At 39.4% G+C, this 22,937-nt stretch overlaps 1 protein-coding gene and 1 pseudogene across 3 annotated transcripts in view; both read left to right on the forward strand.

Annotated features, from left to right (window-relative positions):
• The window catches only part of ADGRL2 (adhesion G protein-coupled receptor L2), a 678,326-nt gene that overhangs the window by 113,336 nt on the left and 542,053 nt on the right, over positions 1–22,937 (forward strand). The gene's annotated exons all lie outside the window — the stretch shown is intronic.
• Positions 3,571–5,106, forward strand: LOC128928196 (heterogeneous nuclear ribonucleoprotein A3 pseudogene; annotated as a pseudogene).

A 22,937-nucleotide genomic window follows, 5' to 3' on the forward strand; every position in this document is an offset into this window, starting at 1 on the left:
GGTTATCCCCACATTACCTACTTTTAAGATTATATAGGACTGTACTCATATTCGGGTCAGACTAAAGACAGCCAAATATCATTTAGTGGCATTAGAGGGTGAATGGAACTGGCAGGCAGGCATGCCCAGGACACTTTCTAGAACACAGATACAGGACCTATATCTACTATTCAATGCTGTCTTCTCATTGTATTAAAAGATAGACATCAAGACAGCCCACAATGTTCACTGGTTAAGTGAGGCCCTAAAACCTGAAAGCATCTGTGTAACTGAGAGAAAGAAAATTTGAGTTGCAGGGAATCTGTAACTCAGATTCTGAATGCTGAATAATAATCTAGCATAATTATTATACAGTATTGTTCAGTGCATTGTTCAACATCATTGTCGATCAGTGTACTCTTATTTTCTTATCTCCGTAATAATGTTATACACATACATGTACTGTATAAATAATGAAAAGTTTCAGTGTTTCATGTTAAAATGCTGAGATGCAAAAAGAGACCACATAATTAATCCTTGCACCACTGAGACGAATTTCATCACAGACAACATCATGCAACAAGCCATGTCATTACTGAAGCAAAGGTTAAATTGTTCTTTTTAAAAAATATAAAGCCAATCTTTAAAGAGCTTTACAAAAATGAAAGAACTGGCCGATCTTGCTCACTCTCGTCCTGAAGAAAACATGATCAATCTACCAACGCATCAGGCTTTCTATATAGTTGGTTGTACTTATCTGTAACAGTTAAGAAGCTACAAACGACAATACATTTTAGCATTATGTTGCACACTTCATTTCAAAAGGACACTTCAATTTCTCTTCATTTCTGGAGGAAGATTAATTTTGTCACTGAACATTCCAGGCCTGGGTTACTTAAAAAGAGTCAGTGTCACACTAACGTTTATGGAAATCCTGAGCTCCCGTGTCAGAGAGCATCCCAAAAAAGGATGCTGCCTCACTCTGCAACTGCCATCTGTTGAGTGTTTTCCCGACAGCTGTATCTCTTGACCATCGCCAGTGCAGATAATCACAGGAGGCACCAAGGAAGTGCACAGCCGTCAGACACAGAGGAAGATTCCATGTTCTTCTGTGAAACAACATTGCTTTTAATTGCACCATAATGATTTTCTAACAGACACAATGGTATGTAGTGTAGTCTTAGAGCTGATTTAAAGCACACAATAAACCACAGTGCAGCTGAAAAGCCAATTGAGACTTCTTAGTGCCAGGAAGGTTTTTGTCTTACGTGAATACTTAAGAGCATTTCACCAGCTACTCTGTCCGCAATCCACTTTTATCAAAAATAACTGCCTCTATCACTATTATTTTATCAAAAATAACTGCCTCTAAAAACTGTGCCTGGACAGTTTTTAAAAGAAAATAAACATTTTTATTTCAAATATCAATGAGATTAAGCCTTGGCTTTATTTTTAATCTTTATGCTATACAATCCTAAAATAAGACAACTTTGTCAGTGGGTGATGATCCAAAGTCTCACTCTCCTGACGTTTTTTTAAACCATTTAATATTTTTATTCTTACCCTTTGGTGAAAAGTCTGTCTGGCTACCTTCTGTCTTTACCTCTTTCAAAACATTCTCTGACATAGCAGTTGCAAGGGTATTGAGATGGTGGAATTGGCTGGTCAGACATTGAAATCCTTGGTTTCTTCAAGGGAACAATTAATATCACTAGTAGCTACCATTATTTGAGGACCCACTATGGAGCAGTCCTCTTCTCAGTACTTTATAAGCTTCAACTTAAAATATTCCAGTCAAAATGTCACTTTGTGTGAAAGTCTAATACTCTGTTTCTGGGAATTCAGTTGTCAGAATATGATGGATCAATCAGCAGAGGCTTTCTAAATCCCCTAGCTCCATTCCATTCTGGAGCATAACAGAATGCGAAAGAGACAGAGAATAAAAGAAAGGAATTTCAAAAGATCTATACTTTCATACTTTTTATTTGTTTTTATCATTATTATAATAACCAGTATTTGTTGACCCTATCTCATATATATACACAACACGAACACATGCACATGCACGTGTGCACACACAAGCACTTACGTACTCTGAACTCTCATTTTCTTCATTAACTACCATTTCTCACTTATTTATGTACCATCTTGTGACGGTTCTACTATTCTGAAGTGTGGCAGCAAGAGCAGATATTAGACCCAATTAAAAAAAACATCTGGGGCCGGGCACAATGGCTCACACCTGTAATCCCAGCACTTTCAGAGGCCAAAGTGGGCAGATCACCTGAGGTCAGGAGTTCAAGACTAGCCTGGCCAACATGGTGAAACCCTGTGCCTACTATAAATACAAATATTAGCCAAGTGTGGTGACGCATGCCTGTAATCCCAGTTACTTGGGAGGCTGAAGCAGAAGAATCACTTGAACCTGGGAGGCGGCCGAGGTTGCAGTGAGCCGAGATCGTACTACTGTGCACCAGCCTGGGTGACAGAGCAAGACTTAGTCTCAAAAGAAAAAAAAGGAAAAGAAAATGTGTGTTAAACTTGCATTAGGTATACTTGGGCTTATACTCTACTTTTCAGGGGAAAAAATATATTCCGATATGAACCCCACATGCCTATGCCTGGCCCATGGCAAGTTTCACAGCTGAGACTCCTCTAACAAAAGACAGAAATGTTTTTCTCCTACTAATCTGAATTCAGAAAGCAGGGAACAAGATAAAAATTTACCATCCATTCTCCACCAGGCACTACAGGCAGAGATCTGGGAGAACTGACCTTGGTTATAAAAAATAAATTCTTACTTTTTTTGCTGGCTTTTGTCAATTGCTTCAAGATCTCAACTGTAGGCTCTAGAGCAAGTGGTGGGGGGACAGTCTCAGTCACCCCATGTTGGGTACCAGAAACTGTAGGGGAGAGAAAATAATATATTTTTTTCATTCATTGCAAGGTTCATGGCTGACAACCATATAACAAATGACAGCTTAACAAAAGAAAAACAAATTTATTTATTTATTTATTTATTTATTTATTTGAGGCAGGATCTTGCCCTGTTGCCCAGGCTATACTGCACAGATGCAATCATAGCTCACTGCATCCTTGAACTCCTGGGCTCAGGCATTCTCCAACCTCAGCCTCCCAGGTAGCTGGGACTACTGGCATGCACCACCACACCCAGCCAACACATTTATTTAACCAAAGTTTCATGTGGCAGGGAGCCTTCAGAAATGAAGGCTCAAGGAGCACTGTATATTTTTATGGACAGGTTTGATGAAGAATGGACAGTTATGTAGAAGTAAGGCTGGACAAAAAGGAGGTTTGACCTAATGATAAACTAGGCAGAACTTGGCAAAGGGGATTTACTTAGATTTTTCTTGGCCTCCAGGTATAGGGCAGGATACCTGTCATATGAGGGTCCTATGACCTACTTACAGTGGAGGTGGGTTAGACAACTTCCCTATGACCATGTTTCAGGGGAGAAAGAAGAAAGTCAAGAGAGGCCCTTCTTGCTTCTATGGTTTTCTCAATTTCCTTCAGGTTAAAATATTCAGTAGATATTGAACTTGAGTTGGAAGAGGTGAGTGTGGTCTGAAAATGGAGGTAAAACCACTGCCCCGTGGCCCCCAGCCCAACTCCAGCCGTGGGCGTAGCCACCAGGGGGAAGAGGGTCATGATCCAAAAGAACCAGAGTAGCTGAGAAAACTGTTTATTGGTGGTCTGAGCTTTGAAAAGACAGATGATCGTTTAAGAGAACATTTTAAAAAATGAGGCACTCTCATAGATTGTGTGATAATGAGAGAGCCCCCCAAATGAAACATTCCAGGGAGGTTGGTTTTGTGACTTAATTCTTGTGTTGAAAAGGTGGATGTTACATGCTCTGCTCATGTACCCCAAAACCTAAAATCCAATAAAAAATTAAAAAAAAAAAAAAAAGAAAAGGTGGATGTAGCAACGTGTGCTCGATCACAAAAGGTTGATGAACGTGTACTGGATCCAAATAGAGCTATTTCTAGCTATTTCTAGCTATTTTTAGAGGATTCTAAAAAGCCTGGTGCCCATCTGACAGTGAAGAAAAATTTGTTGGTGGTATTAAAGTAGGTACAGAAGAATATAATTTGAGAGACTACTTTGAAAAGTATAGCAACATTGAAATCATAGATGTTATGGAAGACAGAGTGGAAAAAAGAGAAGATTTGCTTTTGCAACTTTTGATGATCGCAAAACAGTTGATAACATTGTTGTTCAGAAACACCACACTATTAATAGGCATGACTGCGAAGTGAAAAGGCCTTTTGTAAACAAGAGATGCAGTCTGCTCGATCACAGAGAGATTGTGGAGGGGGATCTGGCAATTTTATGGGTTGTGGAGGAAACTTCGGAGGTGCTGGAGGTAATTTTGGCTGTGCTGGAAACTTTGGTGGAAGAGGAGATTATGCTGGTGGAGGTGATGGCCCAAGAGGTGGTTATGGAGGAGGTGATGGTGGATATAATGGATTTAGAGGCAATGGTGGCAACTATGGCGGTGGTCCTGGTTATAGTAGTAGAGGGGGCTACAGTGGTGGTGAACCAGGATGCGGAAACCAAGGTGGTGGATATGGTGGTGGTGGTGGATGGTATGGTGGTTACAGTGACGGAGGAAATTTGGTGGTAGTTAACTATGGTGGTGGTGGCCAGTATAATGATTTTGGAAATTATAGTGGACAATGGCAATCGAATTATGAAACCATGAAAGGGGTTTTTGTGGAAGAAGCTCAGTCATCCCTATGACGGTGATTATGGATCTGGTGATGGATGTGGTGGATATAGTAACACAAGGCTCTAAAAACAGCAGAAAAGAGCTGTAGTTCTTAGCAGAAGAGAGAGTGAGGAGTTGTCAGGAAAGCTGCAGGCAACTTTGAGACAGTCACCCCAATATATTAAAGTAACTGTAAAAATATGCCATAGAGGGAACAATGACCCACAGTCAGAAAAGTTACTGCAGCTTAAATAGGAATCCTTCTTGTTCAGGACTGTCATAGCCACAGTTCGCAAAAAGTACAACTATTGATTAATGCAGTGCAGTGTCAATTAGATGTTCATTTCTGAGGTCTTTTATCTGTGGTAGCTTTTTCTTTTCATTTCATCAGGAATATTGCCCTGTAAAAAATAAGAAATTTTTAACTTTTTAGTATTTGTGTAGTTCAGTTTTTCTACATTTTAGTACAGAAACTGTAACAAAAACGCAATTTTGAAGATTTTTCCTTGTGAGTTAATAAGTAAAGATCATTGTTAATGACCATTTTGTATGAATTTTGCTAAAGTTAACTATAAACACCTGCTGACTTGTAGTTTAGTGGGGAAATCTATTCTCCCCATTTTCAAACCACAACATGAATGGGTGCTGACATGTGGAGAGAATAGATATTTGTGTGTTTGCAATGTATGTTTTAGATAAATAAAATTGAGTATTTAAATCAGCATTTGTGATTTTAATAGCATTAAGATTACCTTCAAATGAAAAAAAACTCAGAATTTAAAAAAAAAAAAACTCAGTATGCCAAGATGCTGTTTTGGGATATCATGTTGTAGGTGCAAAAGGAACTTTCCTTCCACTCCCTGAGGTTTCAAGGATTTGAGCCTATAGACAAACTGACAATAGACAGGTTAACAGGAGAAAAGGTGTACACATTTATAATGTGCAAACGCATGGGAGGCATCATACCAAGTATGAAACTCAAACAAAGGCCAGATGGTTGAAGCTTAAAGAACCCCATTCTTAGGAGAGAAGTGGGAGTGGAAGGGATGCAGGCAATTTTAGAGGAAGAGTAAATGATTTTTAGGGGAGATGAGTGGACCTGAAAAACGGACAACAGCCTGGGGCAAAGTTTTTTGGGACTCTGGGAGTGGTGTCAACTCTAGTCTTTTCTGCAAGTTATTCTGCCTGCTTGATGAGATTACAAAGAGGGGGCCCAAGATAACTGCGTTTCTTCATAAGGGAACTTCACAGAAAGCACCTCTCCATGCTTCAGGATAGGAAACTAGGGGAGAGAAGGAGAGCAGGAGAAGGTCAGAGAAACCCTGTTTGCGAGGCTGCTTCTTTATTTCAAGATACCCAGCATGTCAAAGCATCATGTTTTAAGGTGTTGTTTTCTGAGCCGCAACGAATGTTCTGAGCCCCGACACCTAGAAGTGGTACTTTTTTAGGAAGAAATCTGAACCACCTATTCACATTCCCATATGTTATAAGAAATTTTAAATTCTCACTTTTGAAACCTACTGTCTACATTTGCAAACTGCCCATGATGAATTTCTAAAGGAGCTTTTCTTACCATGACCCGCTCTTGTTAGTAGTAAGGTTTGTGAACTTGACTTCCTAGTTTTAGCACTTCCTAGTTAATAATTATGAGAGATAACAGTTCATCGTGCTGTTATCTAGAGGCTACTGTTACCTTTTTAAAAAAACTCAAATATCCAATAGATATTTGTGCTCTAAAAGTAGGTGAACATTCTCATACACGATTCATGCAGTGTAAAAGAACCACAGGCTAAGAAGCAATGCCTAATCTCTAACTAGATAATTTGAGGAGGAAGGAGGAGGGTCTCTATTTCTAAACACCCTGCCTGTGTTTTAAGAATATTTCTTATTCCTATATCAGGCACGCACGATTTAGCCCACTAGCCATTTGTTGCCTGTCCTAAGAAACATGAGTCTCCTAATATTTGAAATTGATTATAATAAAGAATGCTTGAACCAAATGCCCGCTTCCTTGAGTTTTGCCCTGAAGGAATCCTGCTAGGGGCTCTTCGATTTCTCCCTTAAAACAATTGTTTCCATACACCAAACAGTGCGGGCTCTGTGGACAATTTTTCTTGTTCACAATAAAATAAGAAAAATAAGCAGTCTGAAATGATACACATATATATAAATGGAACAAATCTGTAGTGAGAGCCTCCCATGTGCCAGGCAACGTTTCAGGTAATGGAAGAAAAGAGGTAAACAAAAGATAGGCAGCCCATGACCTCATTAGCTTTATATTGTGATGGGGGAAGAGATAAAAGCAAAGAAATGATAGATAGCAATGTAGTAGCAAGTGCTTGATGAAAAATAAAGGAAAGTAAAGGAATGGAGAGGAATGGAAGTACAGAAGGGGAAGGCTTGTCCACATGGGGTCTGTAAAGAGGGGGTTTCAATAGTGCTAGAGAAGCCTTTTCTCTTCTGGTTAGATTCCAGTGGGGAGCTCTATCAATGCCCCAGGGGATCTGTTTCCAGCTAGAGGATAGGATTTGCCCGGTGTAAAGGCAATAGGGTGAAAAGGGGCTTGCTATGTCTCAGGAACGCGCTATTTCTGAAGGCCTTTGTGGCATGTTGGTGTAAAAGTTGCCAGCTCTTCGTGTTTGAAAAGACTGTCTTGTATTCTGAGATTATGTCTTTCCTATCTCCCCTAACCCCCCACTGATGTTAACATGTCTTTTCTTTTAAGAAATGATGTAAGATTTCAAGTTAGCTGTTGCTGGTTGTTGTTTTTTAATAGCCTAACTTGGCAATATAAAATGTTGGCAGTGGTATGTTCTCTCTTTTTTTCCCAGACTGATTCATAAAATACAAAACTCTGTTAAGCTCTGGCTTAAGATGTGCAGAAAGTGCCAGTTCTCCCTCTGTGTCCGTGGAAAGCTCCATCTTAACTCACTTCCAAGTATTTATTTGATTTGTTTTACTCATTTGGGTACTTACTTATTTTCCAGGTTTGTCTTGAAAGAAAAAGAAACACTGTGATCCCCAGATTCACATTCTATATCTTGGCTTATTTTATTTTATTTTAACATGAAAAAGCAGTAGTAAAATTTATCCCTGATTCTTTAATAAAACAACATGTCAGCGGAACAGGTACAGGAAATGGGGCCCTCCCAAGTTCTTTTATAGTCTGACATCAAAATTAAACTGGGATGCTGAGAATGTCTGGGGCTCTCCCTGTTCTCTGTCTCCTCCTAAGATTTCCAAGGGATATCCGTGTTTGTTTTCTGTTTGTGTTTTAGAGGTAGGGTGAGGAGCTGGAAGTTGCTTAATTTTTTTCCTTAAGAGAAAAGGAGAAAACCAGATATTTTCAAGGGAATTGACTACTAGTGGCCAGTAAAACAAAGAAACCCCACTAAGCCTAACCACAACCTGACAGAATGAAGAGTGATTCCAGAGCTGCCACTCACCACAAATCCCCATGAACCATGCCAGGAAACAAGCTGAAAGAAGTAGAGAGTTTGCTGCTGAAGGGCCACAAATGTGGCCCCTAGAGAATCTTCTGGTCCCATTCAAATTCAAAGTGGTAGCATGGGGGAGGGGTGGCAACTGGAGACAGAGAATTAGCCGCCCTGGGATCACTTTCAGGGTTATGATGGAACTGATTTAAAATGCAAAACCACATTCCGCTGTAAACACAGAGACAAACTGAAAGCAGAGAGGAAATCGAATTTTATTTGGTGATTTTCAATTTAAGGATTGAAATGGGGATGGGAAGAGCAACGCTATTTATTTTTCCAAAACTGAAATTGCCTGTTCTCTTTTGTAGGATAAGTGAATGTGGCCTGATACATTACTTCTTTAGGCTTCAATGCTAATAAGGCATACTTCCCACAGAATCTGACAGAAAGGATGAATACCTTGCCCTGCTAATGGTTAATTTGTAGTGGCATGTGTATTTCTTGAATGTTCATGAAGTTTTCTAATTCATCAGCACACAATTGGGCTTTTTTCCTCTCTTTAAACAGAGTGAAATGCCAGGAGGGCAAGAGGTTCGGGGGTGTCGTATTATCCTTCAGCCCCTGTATTTACTACCTAAAAGTTATTGCTAATTTTTTCTACCTTGGGAACAAAATTGTTCTTCAACAAATAATTGAGTACTGACCACACTTTAAAATGTGTATTGCTGTTGAATCTGTCACAGATTGCATCAAGCCACAGAGATGCTAATCTATCTCATGTATTTGAAACTCCTCTGGGAAACATAGATTCGGGCTTACTGCTGAGTGAACATGACTGTTAGGATTATGGAGACCATACACAGTGAAGAAAGGCAGCATCGCTGTTCTGACTGGAACGTAAACAATAGGGCGATTGTCGGCTTACACATGGGGCCAACAGCCCTACTGCTGAAGAGCTGTATGTAAAATCCTTGATAGCTATCCGCCTTGATGTTTTCTTCTTGGAGTTGGATGTTGTCAAGGATTCAGATGAGCCACCCCAGTGCGTATGCAGGAAACAAAACAGGATATTCTTGTTTAAGGACTGTTTTCTGTAATTATGTTGATTTTTTTATGCAACACTTGAACTTTTAAAAACTCAAGGATGCGTTAAGAAGTACTCCAGAGGAGAATAAATGATTGGGATTTTGTCATAAGTGAAATGTTATCATGCGTTCTTAACAAAATTAACTTGTTTGTATTTGTGATTGGGTCTATGAATTAAGGATACTTAGACCATGCCTGTTTCATCTTCCTGCTCCTACCTTGGCACCGCTCCCCTCCCGGCCCATTTTCAGGCAGGAGGTCAAGTTGTCGTTGGAACATCATATTTCCTGCTTGGAAAAGGCACAGGATTGAATAATCGTCTCACAGGAAAGTTTCAAGAGTACCAGGAGTTTCCCTTGGAAGGCTTGGGGCGGGGTGAGGATGTGCAGCCGTCCTTTGAGCTTCTTTCCTTTGAGCTATCACGGGCTGTTCTGTGGTTGTATATACAGAGTTTCAGTGTGGAGAGAGCTAAACTGAATTGTAAATACCCTAAGGAAAAAATGTCTGTGGAAATATGTACCCTGGGCTTGCCTGGCACCCTATAGTTTTGTGTGTCCTTCCTTGCTAAGGAAGGAACATCTGGCTGAACGACTTACTGCTTAATGCTATCAGGCTACAGATATCCGGTCACTCCTTTCCCATCCCAATATAAATTCTCTGTCTGAGACAAGGGATGTAACATATTTGTATGCCAAGAAATTTGATTTTGTGACAATTATTTGCTCTTAATTTAAGAAAATTACTTTGTGGTCTTTTTCTTTTATTTAATCAAAATGCCATGCGATTTCCTATTTCACTTGAATAATTCTCATAATTTTACAACACAATGAAAGGATTATAGATTAGTGCAGGTCAATCTCCTCCATGTCCTCCTTATTTTTCTTAAGATTCCAATCCACAAAAGGTCATAGACAACATAATACTTCCGGGCCAAGGACACCACAAGGTCCCTTTGCAAAAGTGACTGTACTCCAATAGAAGTGTGCCCTGAGTTTTAACCACTGTGATTCAATGGAGAACATAAAATGTGAACCAGTCAGCAGCAACTGCCAAGTTCAGTCAGGAGCACCCTGTGAAAGCTGATCTTACTCTGCGGGTAAGGCTGTGTGGGAGAGAGTTTAAAATGGTGCTTGTGGGTCAGCCTGTCAGGGATGGAATTCAGATTCTACCCTTAGGCAAGGAGATAATTTAACCCTTCTTTCCCATGGTTTTCTCAACTGCAAAAGGAAAATTATAATAGTTCCAATTATTCTTTGCTGCATAACAGAACACCCTGAAACTTAATGGCTTGAAAGAAATATGTCTTCTTATCTCTCACCTTTCCGTGGATTGACTGGACTCTGTTGGGTGGTCTTCACTGAGGGTTCATCATTCTGGACTATTCAGATGGCAGCAGGAACCGGAGTCATGGGAAGGCTTCAAGAGGCTGGCCCCACCACATGCTGATGGCAGGCAGGGAGCTGAGTTGCGACTCTGTGACACCTGTCCTCTCCATGTTGCCTGAGCTTTCCAACAGCATAGAAGCCTTAGTCTAACTTCTTCTTTTTTTGAGACAGAATCTCGCTCTATTGCCCCGGCTGGAGTGCAGTGGTGTGGTCTCAGCTCACTGCCTCCCGGGTTCAAGTGATTCTCTTGCCTCAGACTCCCAAGTAGCTGGGATTGGCTAATTTTTTGTATTTTTAGTAGAGATAGTTTCACCATGTTGGCCAGGCTGGTCTTGAACTCCTGACCTCATGATCTGGCCGCATCAGTCTCCCAAAGCCCTGGGAGGATTACTGGCATGAGCCACTGTGCCTGGCCACCTTAGTCTGACGTCTTAATGGAAGCTCAGGATTCCAAGAGAACAATGCAATGTTGCCAGTCCATTTAAAGGTTAAGCTAGGACCTAGCATATTGTCTCTTCTGCCCCACTCTATGCATCAAGCAAGTCAATAAGGCCAGCTCAGATTCAAAAGGAGGGGAATTAGATTCCACGTCTCAATCTCTCAATTAGAGGAGTAGTAAATAATTTGATGCCACCCCTAATCTACCATGAATACAATAATCACATAGAGTTTGTGAGAATTAAGCAAATTAATCTTTGTAACATACTTAGACCAATGCGTCACACATGTAATGTATTTTCAATGAAAGTTACTTATTATTTTCTAGATACTTATTCTATTTTTCTTCATTGCATTTATCTCTATCCAACTTTGCTTGTGTTTTATATATGTCTGTATGTATGTGTTTATTGTCTCTCTCTCCTACCCAAATGTAAACTCCTTTACCATAGGAACTACTTTTCTAGGGCCTAGAAGAGTGTCTGGTACTTGATGAAGGCACCATAAATATTTGTTGAATTAATGAGTGAACTGGTGAATAAGTGAATGAACCCAGTGAATACAAAACTGTAAGGAAAGAAACATCTTGGATGTTCGGTTGTAGATAATGAGAGTGAGGGAGGATTACAAGCAGAGACATTAACGTTATGATTTATTTAAATATATTAAAAATTAGGATGAGTATCATCTCTCATATGAAGCAGTTTTAACTGCAGCTGTCTGATGAAGTATAAAATATATGACTAGGCCTACAGTGCAACCAAAATTGGAAAGTTGAACGTGGTCACTCACAGGCCTTTGAATCTGAGAAGTCTGAGCTTAGTTCCTGCTCTGCTGATTGCTTGCTGTGTGATGTGAAAAGTTTTTTAACTTCTCTGAGTTGTAAAGTCTGTGAAATCAGACAACAAGGCACACCTCATGAGATTCCTATGAGAATTAAAAACCGCTGACAAAGGGTTTCAACAAAAGTACTGGACACAATTAATAAAAATGTACCAGTTCCAAAAAGTATAAATGATAGGTACACTTTATTGACATGAATTTTATTTTACTTATACTCTATATTAGGTTAGACAGCTTTTCAGTTTTAGCTTTTCAAAAACTCCTGTTTCCAAACACATTAAAAATATTAAAATAATATCACATTTACTTTTTACTAACTCAACATTCAATCTGTGAGTATAATGACCCATAAACTGACCTTTCTTTCTATTTCTCCAGTAACTGACAAAAGAATTGAAACTGAATATTGACTACGTTTTAATAACCATGTTAAAAATAAATGTTTACATTTATCAAGAGAAATTGTGACATCAAAGGAAGTAAACATCATGTCCGAAGAACAACTTCCCAGAATTCAAGGGGAATTCCCCCACCCGCAGTCTCTTTGTGAGGATGTCCAAATGTAAATTACTTAATCAACCAGATGGTAATTGTTGAGAGTTCAATGAATTCAAAACTCTTGGAACTTTGGGAATTTTTAAAAGGGAAACCGCTATTTGTTTTCCGAAGTGCTTAGTATTTTGAAATAAACTTATAGGCCAAGATGAACTAATAAATATAACAATCTATTTTTTCAAAACATTGAGAATATATATGTTTAATTCAAGGTGGTTAATTTGTAGGTAGACACACATATTTATATAAATTCGTAGTGGATACGTTGAACACAAATTTTTTCTGTTTCCTTGCTTTGCAAAAACTGTTAAATATTTCTTACACTTAAACTTCTCTGGAACCTGGGAAAGATGGAAGCTAGAAAAAAATGATGATGAATCAAGAATCATACATCTTCAAAAGGAAAGTATTCAACACTAAAGTTGCATATTGCTGGCAGGTAGACAGTATAACATATATTCAGTTCTTCAATCAGCAAAACAGCAAAGAAGCACAGGGCAGGCACAGCTCAGTCCTCCAATGTGAGGGAGAATGTACCTGCGGAAGACATCACAGTAATGCACAGTAACAGTTGTTTTGGGGGGGGACTTACAAATATAGGACTCACTAACAGGTTTAATATCAAATAGGTGGCAACACTAAAATTAGATCTATTTAACATACCTGACAAAAGGTGGTTAGTAAATATTCATTTTCTTCTTTCTTTTGGACTGTTTTTTTTTTTCTCACTTTTTTGTCGGTTACCATGATGTCTGGGCTCCATGACTAAGTGTATAGCCTTGAGTGCTGGGGTCACTTTATGGCTCTTTGTTCCCAAGAGACAAGCCTAGTCTGGTGATGTATTATCAATGGCAGGTGATAGCCTGCATGAAGGACCAATATGGGGAAAGCAGAGACCCAGATGAAATCAATATAAAATAAACTTATCTATCTGAGCCTTTACATCCTTCCAATTCTAGTTCCTGTATGATCCATGACTTACATTAGGAAGATGAGTATGCCAGAGATTGGTCTGCTCAGTGAAGCTCACTTATGTGAAAAGGAGAAACTCTTGATCTCAGAGACCCTGATTCGATCCAATTATATAGGCTTCATCTCTTTAAGAAACACGGTATTGGCATTCGTGCCATGGCTATTTTCCTTTACGGTAGTGCGGACAAAAGTGATTTGGGGTTTTTCTTTTTTCTTTCTCTTTCTTTTTTTAAGGTAATCAGTTATTTAATTGATTATTAGGACATTTAAAACACCAATTGTGAGGATAAATTCCATTTGTTAGGGCAAACACAGATCGCAGGTAGCCCTGGAGCTGAGGAATAGCTTTGATTTTTGGTAAAATTTGTGAGTCCACAGCTTTCTAATCAATCTTGTGCTGCTCTGTAATCTCATATTTCTCTTTTTCTGTGTTGAAGATCTCACCTTCCTGGTGTCTGGGCTTCCACAGCTGCTGCTACTTGAAGTAAGCATCAGTAAGATGTTTTGGGATTTTTACATTGCTGATATCAATTTTGGTTGAGGTGGCAATGACAAATTATTTCTGGTGCATTCTTCGCAGAGGAACTCGATTGAGGACCAGAGGTCCAGTCACAAGTAACAAGACACTAGCCAGCTGCTTCAGGAAAACCAGTGGTGTCCCGTGAGTGTCCCCAGTGGTGTCCAGTGAGGATGATCAGAATGGTCCCGGGGGTAATGCTGGCTCAACAGTTTTCCAGGCACATCTTCGGTAGGATAATACCTAGGCATTTTGTAAAGTTTAACCACCCGGGTGCTGACGGTTTTGTCACCACCAACTGGTTTTGTAACAGTTGGAAGAACCTTCTCCTTCTTTTTCTTTTCAACCTTGGATTTAGCGGCTGAGTACTTCCTCTTGTGCATGGCCTTTCTGAAATACATGGCAGATCAGGAATACCTGCCAATTCGTCTGACGAGAACAGGATTGTGGCTGCAATGGGGCTTCCCCTTCTTGGGCTTTTTAGCCTTGAGGTTCCCCTTTTTCACTTTGCTACCAGCATCAGCCTTCTTGGCTTCAGGTTTCTTCACTATAGTATCCGGCTTCTCAATTTTTTCACCCGCCATCTTGCAAGACGGGAAAGAGAAGTTTTTCTTTTCTCTTTCCATACCTTATCCCTTCCAGACAATGTCTGTAATTCCACTCCTTACAATAGTAAATCCAGAAGGCAAGAATTCTCAACAAAATTTGTTCATACACATTTACCTTTTTCTTTCATATTTGTAGTAAGGATAAGTAATGCCTATAGTTTGGATTATAACTTGTTCAATTTATCCAACCAAGACAAAAGTCTTTTAGGGGAATTTCACTATCCAGTCTATTATTTAACCTCATGAACAAAATCACTGTTGCTGCCTCACTGAAAAAGATTCATCATGAAAGTTAAGAACAGATGAGATGAGTGTCTACAGTCTCCTGGAATCACAAATGTACAAACAAGAGAACGAATTTTTCTCTCCTGTTTTTATGAAAAAAAAAGGAAAGCTTTTCTTCACACTAGGCAAACAGCAACTGGTTTAGTCTCATAAATTCACATATCCTAAGTAGTGTCAGTCTTCAGGCAGATTCGATTAACAGGCCTTGTGTTATCATCCCAGGAAAAACAAAAAGAAAAATAGATCCGAAGTCATCTGGTTAATTGGAGGAGGTAGGGAGATGAAGTTGCTTGTATTAAGTTCTTTTGGAACATTGCAGGATCCACAAAATCTGTTTTTAGCTCAGTCATTCATCCTGTTGGATGTGTGATGTGTTTTCAATTTAATGATAATTGCCCTTTCCATTTCTTTGATAATTGCCCTCTCTATTATCATTTATGGAGATTCAAATTATAAATCAAGACAAGACAGCCCGAAAAATATTATGATTGTCCCTTCTGAGGCCACAGTAAAACTCAAGTAACACTGCCAAAGTCTGAGAGCTTAAGCTGTTTTCATTTGCATGTTTCTGAACATTTTATTTTAGGGTCCAGTGGTTTCCTAAAGATGAGGTTGCATGACAATAATAGAACTGAATGATAATGTGTACGGAGAATATAAATTTAGCTTTGATTCAAGTTATAAACTTGTATTTTAAATCAGAAACTTGCACTCCCAACTGTCGGAAAGCAAAGGTGAGGAGTCAGCCACAAATACCTGTGTCCCCACCAAGGACATAGCCTTGCTTCCCAGGAGTTCCCTTCTCTCTTCATTCTCAGCCTGTTTGGGCGAGGGGGAGCAAAGCTCTATTTATTCCTTCTCACTGAATATGCCCCATGATCGACACAATGAGGTGTGTAGAAAGACATGAGTGAGGTTTTCTCTAAGATTCCTGGAACCATCTCCCAAAACAAAGCAGTATAATAAAAATGTACTCCCAAAAATGGCTCTTCGAGATGGTAACAATGGAGTTCTGACTCCGGCTTATACCTGCTCAGGAGATGCCATTACAATTTTCAGGAATTTGGCAAGCTGTTTGTTCCCCCAGAGAACCACTGTGAATAAACAAATTGCATAAATTTACAATTAAATAATTATATTTAAAACAAAGGTAATAAATACACACATTCATCACTTCCTATTATTTTGGAACATTGTATTTTCTGTGTTGCTGAGTGTGTTTTTATCTATTATATCAACATGCTTGAAATGCCATATAACGGTACAATACAGACTATCTTTTCCCAGTTGTGACTTCATATTAGCACCTAATATGGTGAATATTAGTAAATAATACTAAATATAGTATTTAAACCACCATATCAGAAAATGCTACATATCAGTGGGGTTTTTTTTCCACAAAGAGCTGATCAGTAAATATTTTGCAGCCCAGCTCTGGACATGGTTTTGTGAAGAAAGGACTTTGGAGCAGGGATGACCTGGGTTTCCTTTTGGCTCAATTAGTAGCTACATGAACTTGGACAGCTTAAACTCTCTGAGGCTTAATTGTCACTTTCCTTAATACACTTCAATATCTTTCTATTCTCTTAAGCTAAAGTCCAAAATCCTTAAGAGTATTTTTTTCCCTTATCGTTGCCCCAGATTTCTTCAAACTCCTTGAATCCCCCAAGTTCCTTCTGCCTAAGGGTCCTCAAATCTGGAGTGCTCTTGTTTTCCCTCTTGGTCCTGCTAACTCCTACCCATTATTTAGGTCTCTGTTTAAATGTCACTTTCTCCAGGTAGACTTTGCTGATAGAAACTCCCTGTACCTCCCATGTAATAGGTTAGGACATTTTATTAGAAACTCCCAGAAAAACTTTTGCGTTTGTCAAAGTTTAACAGAATTATTTTGCAATTAGTTGTTTGCTTAATGTCAAAACCCCTCTTTCATCCATGTTTCTTACGAGTTATCATCTGTCCAGTTTAGCTCTGTGCCCTTGGACAAGCAGTTTGCAAGCCTAACCACTAACTTTAATTTGTAGGGTTTCTGTCTTATTAAGAGCAAATTCTCATTTTCAAAGTCACTCATTCTACCCACAAGGTATTTCAGCATGGTTGGTAAGTATGGGAACTCTGAGGCTGAGCATTGTAGGTTTGAATCCTGACTCCACCACTTCTGGGCTGTGTGACTTTTGCAACCTTTCTGTCCCTCTCATTCCTAATTTATGAAGTAGAGTTAATAACAAAACCTACTGATGCAGGATTTTTCTCAGCCCCTTCACTGGGCTGGCACATTCTCTATTTGGCACATGAGGATCAATCCTTTGCAGGAGGGAACACATAAGCAAGTGAGTGCAGGTTCTGGCTGGCCACTCTGGGTGCCCACACAGGAGCAAACTCTGTGCAGTGCCCAGGGCCAGGCCAGGTGTGTTGCCTTGAGGGGAATGCAGCAGTGCCCATGTGAGTGTGCCCACGACTCTGAAGCCCCAGAGGAGGTTTTACAGTGCTCCTTTAGTTGTGCCATCCACAGACTGTGGTGTGTTTAGCAGCTCAGTTGGCCCTTTGCCTCATCGTGTGAAGTGGCTGCCCTCCGCTGGTGAAGGCAAAGGGCTGGTGTGACAGCCTTTCTGGGTACCTGCACTCAGTGGGTCCAGAGCTATTGTCCAGTGTCCAAGAAGATTGAGGTCACATGGACAATGGAAGGGTGGTGAAGGCAGAGAATTTTGAAGAATGAAAATGACTCAAAAAGTCTGTCTATACCCCAAAGTCAGGCCATCTCCTTCTCTACCAACTGGGTCTGTGGTCTTTAAAGGTGCAGGATGGGGAGTGCATGCTGACTGGTTTGTGAGTATGCAGAAAAGGCTAAAGCAAAGACACCACTCAAAAGTGGGCATGACAGTATAGAAAACCAATTAGGAAAGGGTAGGTATATATAAAATAGGTGAAGGGTGGGGATCAATCAAAGGAAAGCACACCCACCAGGAAGACAAGTTCTTAATGCAGTCTGATGATTTAACATGTAGCTTGGCTTTCAGACTTTAAAATGCCTTTGGCTTGACGGTGGGGTTTCACCTGGTACCCACCCCATCTGCCTAGGCATTTGGCTGCCTCCTGTAGCTATCACTACTTCCTAGATGTTGTGAAAGTTCAGTAAATTAGCCTCTGTGAAGTGCTCTGTGCATGATGATTGTGTAGAATGAGTACTGAACTGCTGGACATTATTCCTACTTGCCTTAACTCTGGTTGGACTTTCCCCTAATTATGTCATTTCCCAGAATGTCCATGTGTATGGAGACTCTCAGGCTTCCTTACCTTTGGTGAATTTAGGCAATCCCACAGATTTTAACTACCCCATCCATTAGAAGGACGCCAAAATTTCTAGCTCTAGTTTTGCCCCTAATTTATAATCCTACAGTTCCAGCTACTCACTGCCATCTGCGAGAGACTTCTTGACACATCAAACACAACACACCACACCCAAATTCATTACCCCATCAAACTAGTTCTTTCTTTTGACAACCGTATATCTGTTAATAGCAACCCAATTTCGTCAGTGAGACTCCAAGTTTCTAATTCATCTATGTCTCTTCCTTCTCCCTCACTGCACCTCTCAGCAATTGCCAGTTCCTATTGATTGTCTCTGAAATACCTCTTGCATCTTTTTCTTCCTTCGAATTCCCACTGCTGCTGCCTAGCCCAGGTTCTCATTAATCTCTTTCTTGTCTGGACTGTAACAACAGCCTCCTGTCTTCCTCACAGCTTTAGACTAAGCTTAAACATAACAAGAAGCATTCTTCTAGAGATAGACATTCCTAACACATGTTTCTCTCTCTCCCTCGCTCAATCCCTGTTTTGTGTGATGTTTTATTTGTGTCTTCCCTCCGTGACATCAGAGACTTTCACCAACTAGTTCACCTCTGTAGCCTCGGCACCTAATAGTACTACTTAGTACTAGTAACTAGTAAATTTAATACTATTATTATTATTTTTTTTTTTTTATATGAAGATGGAAGGACTTAGAAGGCTGGCAAATGATTTAAGATAAGACAGTTGTTAAAAGGCAATGTTTGTAGTTCTGAGAAATTCACAATGGAGCATCCTAAGAAAAAATTAAGAACTGGAGGTACCAGGTACTTGTGAAGACTTGGATGTGGTTGGAACCACAGCAATAAACAAAAACATTGCTTAGAAAATCCCTTTCTGGAGCCCAGAATGCCAAGTGACTTTTCTTTTTTTTTGAAAGAAAAATAAAGGAGAGAAGGAGAGGAAGAAAGAGGAAGAAAAAGAGGGAGAGAGAACAGGAATATTGCTTTATTCTAAAAATGGGTATTAATAATGGCCGATCAATATTTTGTGTATTTAAAGTGGAGAATGTATATTTTGTGTATTTAAAGTGGAGAGCTCTATAAATATTTATTAAGTGTACTTGTTCTGGATCTGTGTTCAAGTCCTGGATATCCTTATTAATTTTCTGTCTTGTTGAGTCTAAATCTCTTTATGGGTCTTATGTATCTGGGTGTTAGGATCGTTAGCTCTTATTGTTGCATTGATCCTTTACCACTATATCTTTGTTGCTTTGAAATCTATTTTATCAAATGTGAGAATTGTGACTCCTGCTTTTTGTTTATTTATTTATTTTTGCTCTCCATTTGGTTGGTAAATTTTTCTCCAACCTTTTGTTTTGCGTCTTTGTATATCTTTGGATATGAAATGGGTCTGGATGTAGCATACTGTTAGGTTTTGGCTGTATCTTTCAACTGGGGGATTTAGTCGATTTAAATTTAGGGTTACTGCCATTTGAAGTTAACTGGTTATTTTATCCATTAGTTGATGTAAATTCTTCTTTATGTTGATGCTTTTTACTTTTTGGTATATTTTTAGAAAGGCTAATACTGGTTGTTCCTTTCTATGTGTAATGCTTCTTTCAGAAGTTCTTGTAAAGCAGGCCTGGTGGTAATAAAATCTCTGAGTACTTGCTTGTTCATAAAAGATTTTATTTTTCCTTCAATTGTGAAGCTTAGTTTGGCAGGATATGAAATTCTGGGCTCTAAGTTCTGTTCTTTAAGGATGTTGAATATTGGCCCCCACTCTCTTCTGGTTTGTAGGGTTTCCGCTGAAAGATCTGCTGTAAGTCTAATAGGCTTCCCTTTGTGGGTAACCTGACCTTTCTCTCTGGCTGCCCTTAGTATTTTCTATTATTATTGTATACTATTATTATTATTATTATAGTATGAACATGGCATATTGCCTCTTAAAATAATACTGTTAAATTTTAAACATTGATAAAATTATTTGTTAGGTTAATTATTCAATACATCAATTTTCAGCCCTTGTTTTGATCTATAGTGCATACACTGCATCTATCTAAATTGGATTTCTGGTTAATTCACTCTCTGCTCAAACATCATCAGTGTTCCTAATTGATTACCTAATATCTAACATCCCTATCCCAGAATACAAGGCCTCAATTAAGAGCACAAATTTGCTTCTATGAAAGCTGTAGTCCACTCAGAATATTCCATTTTTTTGAGGCAGGATGTCACTGTGTTGCCCAGGCTGGCATGTAGTGGTGCAATCATAGCTCACTGCGGGACCTCCTGGGCTCAAGTGATCTTCTCACCACAGCCTCAACAGTAGGTGGGAATACAGATGCACACACTACCATGGCTGGTTAATTTTTACATTTTTTATAGAGACAGAGTTTCATTATGTTTCCCAGTCTAGTCTCTGACTTCTGGGCTCCAGCAATCCTCCCTCCTCAACTTTCCAAAGTGCTGGAATTATTCAATATGGTATTCATTGAACCTTATAATATGCATCTAAGCTCTCTAGAAAATACTGAACATTCTTTGAATGCTTCATTTTCAAATATAAAGTCCTTTTTAAAAAGAAGTCTGGCTATCAGTTCGAAAGCTATAATCACGACTTCAAAACTCAACCGTTACTCAATTACCTTTATCTCCTTAAAAGGGACACAGTTAGATAGCCGACATTAATTCCTCCTGCAAAGATGAGCTTTTTCCTTATAAATGAAAATATCCCACTTTCACAAAATTATACAATAAAATGTTCACCATTTATTTGGAATATTAATATTCCATCTATTTGCTAATCATGAAATAAAGAAATTGGCAAGAAAACAACTGAAGGGCTACTTTATTTTTTGAGCATTCTCAACCATAGCCTAAGATTTTATCCCCATCTGTAAATGTGCTTAATTAACCAAGAGTGGTGTGAAGCCTAAATGAGTTTATCTAGGAAATTTTCCTTTGTTACCTGTCATAGAACCTTTAGAGTTATGTTGGACCCTCATGATAAAACATGATACTCGGGAGCAAAATTCAATATTAGTCAAATTTGCTTTGGACTACATCCAAGGACTGCCATTTTGATGCTGGTTTGCCAAAAACAAGGATCTATCCATGAGCCCTCAGGAGAGTAGCACAAGAAGGTCACATTTTAGAAGAAAGTAGGTCCATTTCTCAGCTACCATTTTAAGGCCATGTTTTACAGGCTCACTCACCAATCTGAAAGATAGAAAAGGCTATCCCTTGCACTCACAAGGCTGTTTTTTACCCTGTTTCAATTCATGTCAAACTTACAGTATGCTGACAAACTAAAAATTAGTGATCTCCAAAAACTTACTCTCTTGCTCTCTTACTAGTAATTTAAATATGTAACCAAGTGTAAGAAATCCATATTCTTTACAAACTCTTTAAATTCAAGAAACAACTAATAACTAATCTGTACTCTAAAATGCATAAATGGTTAGCCCATCTGGGAATTACGTTTAAAAGTTCACTGAATGTAGCCAGGCATGATGGCTTATGTCTGTGATCCCAGCACTTTGGGAAGCTGAGGTGGGTGGATCACCTGAGGTCAAGAGTTCAAGACCAGCCTGACCAACATGGTGAAACCTCATCTCTACCAAAAATACAAAAAATGGGCTAGGTGCGGTGGCTCAAGCCTGTAATCCCAGCACTTTGGGAGGCTGAGGCGGGTGGATCACGAGGTCAAGAGATCGAGACCATCCTGGTCGACAAGGTAAAACCCCATCTCTACTAAAAATCCAAAAAAAATAAAATTAGCTGGGCATGGTGGCACGTGCCTGTAATCCCAGCTACTCAGGAGGCTGAGGCAGAAGAATTGCTTGAACCTAGGAGGCGGAGGTTGCGGTGAGCCGAGATCGTGCCATTGCACTCCAGCCTGGGTAACAAGAGCAAAATTCTGTCTCAAAAAAAAAAATACAAAAAATTAGTCAGGCGTGGTGGCAGGCACCTGTAATCCCAGCTACCCAGGAGGCTGAGGCAGGAGAATCACTTGAACCTGGGAGGCGGAGGTTGCAGTGAGCCAAGATTGCACCATTACACTCCAGCCTGGATGACAAGAGTGAAACTCCATTAAAAAAAAATTACTGGATGATGTTTTAAATAGGTCGTCATACCTTGATTAACGTTATTCCCATTTTTCTTCAGAGGCAGTGCCTGATTTTCTATTGCTGGTTTGAGACCCAGTTGATAGAAATCCACCCACTTACACGCTACTTAGTTAAGAATACATTTTAAGCATTTGAAACTTACATACAAGGCTTTGACCTAGTACAATGAGCAGGAGAGTAGTAATCAGTCAACAAGCCACAAGCTGGCTTTACCATCTCACTGCTTTGAGAGATTGTAACTGACTGCTGCATCTCACCATTCCTACACTAAGTTAGTATTTTATTGCTTGCAAAATATTTTTTACTGGAATAGGAATGCTCAAAGCAGATAGAAAGATACTCCTGCCTGACTAGTAACAATAAATATGTACACCATAGAAATAAATGAGATAATATACTCATTTTGTCAAAAGAAAAAATGAGTATCTGCCACAAAGGTGGGATGATCTGGAGTGCTCCTATCAGACATCTCTCTGATGCCCAGGTAAGTAGTGTCAGAGGACAAGAAGAAGTCCAGAGACCCACTTGTCGCTGGAGTTTGCAGAAGCTGGGAGAAGCAGAAAATAGCTGTTGCAGAGGAGATTCTATTGCCAGTACATAATAATCCTTTTTTTTCTTTTTTTTTTTTCTACCAATGGTGAGCAGGCATTTACGTTGCTTTAGGAAATGTGTAACATTTACTT

The sequence above is a fragment of the Callithrix jacchus genome, chromosome 7 (assembly GCF_049354715.1).
Source record: "Callithrix jacchus isolate 240 chromosome 7, calJac240_pri, whole genome shotgun sequence".
Taxonomy (NCBI): domain Eukaryota; kingdom Metazoa; phylum Chordata; class Mammalia; order Primates; family Cebidae; genus Callithrix; species Callithrix jacchus.